This window comes from Chiloscyllium punctatum, chromosome 40 (assembly GCF_047496795.1).
Source record: "Chiloscyllium punctatum isolate Juve2018m chromosome 40, sChiPun1.3, whole genome shotgun sequence".
Classification (NCBI taxonomy): Eukaryota; Metazoa; Chordata; class Chondrichthyes; order Orectolobiformes; family Hemiscylliidae; genus Chiloscyllium; species Chiloscyllium punctatum.
The window spans coordinates 21,440,189-21,447,893 of NC_092778.1; the positions used below are offsets into that span (position 1 = coordinate 21,440,189).

General features: G+C 43.4%; 1 long non-coding RNA gene across 1 annotated transcript in view; it reads left to right on the forward strand.

Moving 5' to 3' along the window:
* Positions 1 to 3,526, forward strand: part of LOC140464420 (uncharacterized) — a 28,159-nt gene extending 24,633 nt beyond the window's left edge. Inside the window, exon 3 of the long non-coding RNA XR_011954923.1 lies at positions 2,776 to 3,526. This is a non-coding gene — a long non-coding RNA (uncharacterized lncRNA). The remainder of the gene's footprint in view (positions 1 to 2,775) is intronic.
* Positions 3,527 to 7,705: the final 4,179 nt, after the last annotated feature.

The window sequence follows — 7,705 nt, forward strand, 5'->3', positions numbered from 1 at the left end:
TGTTTACCAATCTCCAGTCTTCCAGCACCTCAACTGTGACTATCGATGATACAAATATCTCAGCAAGAGGCCCAGCAATCACTTCTCTAGCTTCCCACAGAGTTCTTGGGTACACCTGATCAGGTCCTGGGGATTTGTCCACCTTTAACCATTTCAAGATATCCAGCACTTCCTCCTCTGTAATCTGGACATTTTGCAAGATGTCACCATCTATTTCCCTACAGTCTATACTTTCCATATCCTTTTCAACAGTAAATTTCTATTGAATTTAAATTCAACCATGGTGGGATTTGAACATAAGTACCTGGATCATTACACGGATCTCTGAAATAATCTCAGTTCAGTGATAATACCACTAGGCTACTGCCTTCCTGAATATTAAATCAACAATACCATAAATCCAAAAATACTCCTGACAGTTTCTTTTAACTGTTCTACATAAAGTTTGCACATAAACAGTTCAAATACCTCTTTGTCCAGATACACTGGAGGTGATTCTGTCTTGCCTGGTTACCTTTGTGACAATAGTCTAATCTCATTGAGTATAGAAATGATACACAGGATTAAACAGTCTTGTAACAGAATAGATGAAATGATAGCACAATGGAAGTAAATTGGAATGGAATTATAGCCATGACAGAGATATGGTTGCAAGGTGACCAAATCTTCGAGCTGAATATTCAGGGGTTTTGATAGACTTTTGCTTGGAAGATCAAATTGCAGCATTAGTTGGTGATTATGATGACAGGGTAGTATTGTTGCTGCACTAGAAATTATCTGATTACCGGGTAATGTCCTAACGTTCCAGGATCAAATCTCAGATTGTGGCATGTGGATTAAAATAAATCCTATGGAATTAAAACTCCAATAATGGCTATGAAGCTATTATCCATTGTTGTAAAATAAAACTTGGTTCACTGATGTCCTTGGGGATTGCCATCCTTCCTTGGTGATTCCAGACCCATTGCGATGTGGTTGACACTTAACTGTCCTCTGAAATGGCTGAGTATGCCATTCACTTTTATCCGACTGCTAAAAAGTCTCAAAAAAAAGGCAATGGAACTAGATGGACCATGTGACATCGATGAAGTGGCAACTTCAGCTCTGTTAACCCTGCAACAGCACCCTTACCAACATCTGGGCGGGGGGGGGAGGTTGCGAAGATTGGGAGAGCTGTCTGACAGACCAGTTAAGCATACTCATTTGGTGGGTAGCAAGCTGGAAATCAAGTCTAGCCATTCCCAGAGTCACCATGAAAGTTAACAACTTAAGTATTTAGAATCCCTAATTGACCTGCCTTTCAGACCCACGTTGTCAAAAAGCTCAGTCTAAGTTTCTTTACTGAGGAAAAATTCTACTGATTACAAATGAATACATTCTAGCTACGGATAAATGATTATAAGCCATTGACATATAACTCTACCAGTTATAGTTCTAACCCCTTAATAAAAACCCCATTATATGAACAGACAAAAAAAAAGGTGTTCTGGGTGGAAGGAATGACTGGGAAGGCAGTTCTACGGTCCCTGTTTATAGGGTTTACTGAGTTGTTTAGAATCATGGGATTTACAGTACAGAAGGCCATTTTACTCACTCTGTCTGTACTGGATCCTGAAAGAGCTATCCAACTAGTCATATTCTCCAGCCCTTTCTCTGTAACCCCCTAAATTGAGCATTTTCAAATATATATCCTGCTCTCTTTTAACACCTTCTATGGAATCTGCCTCCCTCACTCTCCCAGGTAGTGCATTCCAAATCCTAATAACTCTCAGAGTAAAGACGTTTCTCCTCATCTCACTCTGAACTGTCTTGCTGACAATTTTGAAGTTGTGCACCCTGGTTACTGACATACCAACTAGTAGAAACAGAGTATCCACTCTACCTTGTCCAAAATGTTTATAATTTTTAATACCTCAATAAATTCACCTCTTAATCTTATCTGCTCCAAAGAAAATGAGTCCAATCTTGAACATTAGCATCTACCTGACAATGTGCAAAATTGACCAGGTCTGTCCTGTGCTCAAAAAGTAGGACAAATCCAACCCGGCCAATTACCATCCCATCAGTTTACTCTCAAACATCAGTAAAGTGATGGAAGGTGTCACTAACAGTGCTATCAAGCAGAACCTGCTCAGCAATAACATGTCTAGTGACGCCCAGTTTGGGTTCCACCCCTCAGCTCCTGACCTCATTACAGCCTTGGTTCAAATATGGACAAAAGAGCTGTATGCTAGAGGTGAGGAGAGAGTGACAGCCCTTGATATCAAAGCTGGTTGTGGTTGTTGGAGGTCAGTCATCTCAGTTCCAGAACATCTCTGTAGGAGTTCCTCAGGGTAGTGTCCTAGGCTCAGCCATCTTCAGCTGCTTCATCAATGACATTTCCTCCACTATAAGGGCGGCACGGTGGCACAGTGGTTAGCACTGCTGCCTCACAGCGCCAGAGACCTGGGTTCAATTCCCACCTCAGGCGACTGACTGTGTGGAGTTTGCACGTTCTCCCAGTGTCTGCGTGGGTTTCCTCCGGGTGCTCCGGTTTCCTCCCACAGTCCAAAGATGTGCAGGTCAGGTGAATTGGCCATGGGAAATTGCCCATAGTGATAGGTAAGGGGTAAATGTAGGGGTATGGGTGGGTTGCGCTTCGGCGGGTTGGTGTGGACTTGTTGGGCTGAAGGGCCTGTTTCCACACTGTAAGTAATCTAATCTAAAAACAAAGGTCAGAAGTGGGGATGTTCGCCAATGATTGCATAATGACCAGCACCATTTGCATCTCCTCAGGTACTGAAGCAGACCTATTCCAAATGCAACAAGTCAGGAGTACGATGGAATAATCCTCACTTGCCTGGATGATGGGTACAGTTCCAACAACACTCAAGAAGCTTGACACCATCGGCATTGAGCTATATGCCTTTGCCTTGATGGATGCCTATGTTCCACTCCCCCATCCTCATGTCTGACAGAAGGTTTAGTCATATGACCCACACAATACACAATCCAACTCTCTTTTTAAACATACAATTGTGAACTAGCAGTCATAGAATCCGATCAGTGCAGATAGAGGCCATTTGGCCCATTGAGTCTGTACCAACCCTCCAAACAGCATCCCCCCCAGACTCTCCCCACCATCCTAGCTCCATAACTCCACATTTCCCATAGCTCATGCACCAAACCTGCACATCCCTGGACACTATGAGTCAATTTCCCACGGCCAATCCACCTAAACTGCATATTTTGGACTGTGGGAAGAAAGTGGAGCACCTGGAGAGAGGAGGGAAAATGAGCAAATTCCACACAGAAAGTCGCCAAAGGCTGGCATCGAATCTGGGCCCCTAGCGCTGTGAGGCAGCGGTGCTAACCGCTGAGCCACTGTGTCACCCAGTCAGTTTAGGGGTGAAATATATTTCACACAACATCTAATGACAATGTCAATATATTTAAATCTGTGCTCCAAAGGTGAAGGCTCTGGCTTGTAGAAAACAGCCAATAATCTGTAATGTACCTTCTGCTAATAAAACTCCTTTTTTGTCTAGTCAGTGAAGCAGAAGTTATATTTCAGCAAAACGTCTGCAGTAGACATTTAAAGAGATTAACGACAAATAACTGCTTAACTACTTATCAGCAAATCAACCATCACCATAATGGAAATCCAGACTGCTAACTCCAATTTCAGACTTTTGGACTCCATCTTGAAAGCTGGGACATTGCCAAATTAGCTTTGTCAGTAAGTTGTGATTAATTGAATAGTCTCTTTATCCTTTCCAATTGTATCTTTCTGTGTACATTTGTAAAGGCACTAGAAGTTTGAAGCATTCTCTGGAGCCGAAGTGTCTTTGAAATGAACCCTATTCCTGGTTTAACTCCACCAGTGTCTGTACAAACTCCACAGAGGGAAGGTAGAAAATGTGCTGCCACGGTCTAAAAAGAATCCACTACAGACAGGTGTGTGAGGAAAGGAGGAGAGATTTGTTTTACAACCCACAATCCGGCCATAACGTTTCTCAGGAGGGTTCCATGTCTCTGCTGGGAAGATGATTTCTCGAGCACCTCAAGCCATTGGGTGGTTCTACAAAATATCCCAGCCTGCTCTAGCATCACAAACTTTCTCCATAGGGAGTGCTGCACTTGACAGCATATCTGCAATGCATATGTCGTTGGTACGTAACTTCCAGAATTATATCTCTGCAAAGGATACCACACTCTTTGTGGTAGCAGGTTCAAGTGGTTTGAGTGAGATGCTTTAAAGTGGCTTGTGGTCAGACTCTACTGTCATTTTGTCTCTCCCAAATAAGTGTTTGATTAAAACACTCGCAGCAAAGACATGCTTTCTCAATCAATGTTGAGCACATTCAGTTGGTGTTAATGTTGTGGACTGGTGGTCTTTACTGCATGAGGGTTGCCCCAAGTCCTGGAGCTACATAGAACCTCAGCACTGGCATTGTCAATGCTGGATGATTCATCCTCAGCCAAGTTGCTTCTTGCTCTGCGTCACAATTCCATTGAATGTCCTTCGCAGTGAGCTTGGGCAGAGGTCCAGTGAGAAATTTGTAAGGTAGTTCTTGAACTTAATAATTTACTGCACTGATTTCACATCTGTTGGTCGTTGCAGTGTTGTCACAAACTCACACCTTGTCGGACAAAGTCCTTTCACTGTCAGTACATACCCACGTGAGTGACTTCTTCCTTTCCATTATTTCCTTCTCGCTTGGCTTCACACTCATTTGGACAGCTCGCACCCTCAGTTGCTCGAGATAACTTCTTCTGTCGACCCTGTGCCAACAGCAGTGTGGCATTGTGGCTGCTGTGTGCCATTATGTTGCCCCTCAGGAGCAATGCTGGAATGCCAACATGTGTCTGGGTGAACTGCATCCTTTCCGAAATGGTTTGGGCGCAAGGGATCTTTTGGCGGATATCCAGTGAGCTGTTCCAGGAATACTGCATGGCAAGGTGGGGATTGAACCGGAGGAGGAGAACACCACAGGGATGGGGTAGTTAGTTAATGAGATTCGATATAGTGGTGAGCTTATAGAGGTTTATAAAATCATGAGGGGAATGGATCTTTTTCCCTGGGGTGGGGGAGTTTAGAACTAGAGGGCATAGGTTTAGGGAAAGAGGGGAAAGATTTAAAAGGGACCTAAAGAGCAACTTTTTTATGCAGAGGGTGGTACGTGTATGGAATGAACTGCCAGACAAAGTGGTGGAGGCTAGTAGAATTGCAACATTTAAAAGGCATCTGGATGGGTATCTGAATAGGAAGGGTTTACAGGGATATGGGTCAAGTGCTGGCAAATGGGATAAAATTAGGCTATGATTGCAAGTTTAGGTGAGGAACGATAATTGAGTAGATAATAAGGGACAATGGGGGTGCTAATGGTCATGCTAATGTCATTGGACCACAACAAAGAGGCTCAAGCTAATGCCTTGGGTACAAGGGTTCAACTCCTGCCATGGTAACTGGGCAATTTGAATTCAGTGAATGAAATTCTGCAATACAAAAGCTAATCTCAGGGAGGGTGACCTTGAAAGCAACATTGATTGCTGAAAAAAACTGATCAAAAGACCATCCTTTGTTCAGATCCACAGCAATAACAGGTGACTTCTATCTGGCCTCTGGGATGGATGAGTAAGTCACTCAGTCCAACAATACTGGCCTCTTCATTGACTTCCCCATCCCATGAAAGAATAAGCCAAAGAGGACTCTTTCTGCACCGTACACCATGGCAAATGTACTTCATGCTTGGTTTCACACTGCAAAGAGAAGAATATGTTTCTGTAACTGTCCAATGTTTGCCAATTACAAACCAGTGAGAGATTCCTAAAGGATTCTGAATTTATCCTCAGTCAGCCTCTGGCCAAGTGATGACGCCGTGGGGCTCTGTCACCATGTACCCTCACCACATTATGTTCCGGAAACATTGTCCATGATGCACTTGCCATCAGAGATGCTAAATGCGCCAGCAATCTGCAGGGACACCCGAGCCATGTACTGCTCCCAGCCCAATCTGCATAACTCACTCGAGAGAAACCGAGACAGATATCACAAACGATGGCATCTTGCAGAGTCATGAGAGAGAGTAGGACATAAAGACATTTTAACACATCTCAAGTTAGAAGTAATGAGAGTGCTGAAGTCAGGATAACTCATCTTATCCATACAAAACTGCACTCGAATTGCTTTCATTGGAAGAAGACATAACCCACACATTATTTGCTTGTGTGAAACATCAGAAAGGTTTCTGTATGAAATATGACTGAATTGAGTGCAGGTGTTGAATTTTACTCTCCTTTGGAAGGATATGATTGCTTCGAGGAAGAGATATCTAGTAATTTTAGTCTGAGTGAAAATGTAATGGTGACCTCGCTCTTTCACCATACTTGCTGCAATTACATTATTATATCTTACTAACCACAATTATTGGCAGGAAGAGTTCCATTTCCCTGACTGTCCACACCAACAATCCATCGTTGGACTGAAACTGGCTCTTCATTAACAACGTGTTACTGATTATTAAGCATTTCCGACAGTGTCGGAGGTGTAGCTCTGTTTTAATAGCTCAGCGATTGTGCGGCTGTGTTCTGTGAAGCAGGTGACAGTAGTCTTTACCCTTTGCCCTCTCGCTCCTACCTGGGAAAGCTTGGCCCAGATTGAGAGTTCCCCAACCACCCACACCCGCCGTGTGACATAACCAGTCAAATCACGAGAGTGAACGCTCTTTCAACTGCTTCCGGCAATAGCCATTAATAAGTGAAGAGGCGTGTGGCTGCTCTGACTTTGTAAACCGTTTTCAATTAATCAATCTAATGAAGTGGTGCAGGAGACCCTTCTTAATAAGCCAATCCTGTTATTTTCCTTCTATTATCGCTACAGCATATCTGTGGCTCTCCAAGATACGATAATTTTTGTGGCTAATTAGATATAGCATGTGTGCACTGTGCTGTCACCTTCTCCTTTTGCCTTCCCAAAATAGTGTCTCACTTAATTTACTTACATCTTCTGCAATGTAGGGCCTTGCATTAAAGATACAGCAATACTGCTACCTCTGGACAACATGCAATAGCTATAATGTTCATCCTCATTCACAGGCCTCAGCAGTGTACAGAATGTTGACTTCCAGCAGCTTTTTAAAATACTTACTATCTAGAGTTTGTAAAAATCTGTTTCATACACAGCATGGGATTGATGGGATTGAGAAGGAAACATCATTGAAATGCTCCATCCTTAATGGAAATTCAGTCTAAGCTGTTTCTAGCTCACTGTAATTATGTCTTGAAATATATCTTCATTTGATTTTGCTTCACTCTCTTCAACCTAGTTTCTGCCTCAGCAAAGTGACACACACACACACACACACACACACACACACACACACACACACACACACACACACACACACACAGATTTGATAGAGTTGGTTTTGTCATCCATCCTTCTGATCTGATTGAGTCACCCTGAATGGGTGCAGCTCCAATGACCTCCATTATCTGTGTCCCTCGTTCCCACCACTCCATTTTGGAATCTTTCCAGTCAAAGTTTCCCAAACACTCAAGAAGCTTAGCACCATGCAAAACTAAGCAGCCCACATAACTGGCACCACATCCACTCCCTCCACCACCAACTCTCAGTCGCAGCAGTGTGTGCTCTCTACAAGATGCACTGCAGAAATTCACCCAAGATCCTCAGACAGCACCTTCCAAACCCACGACCACTTCT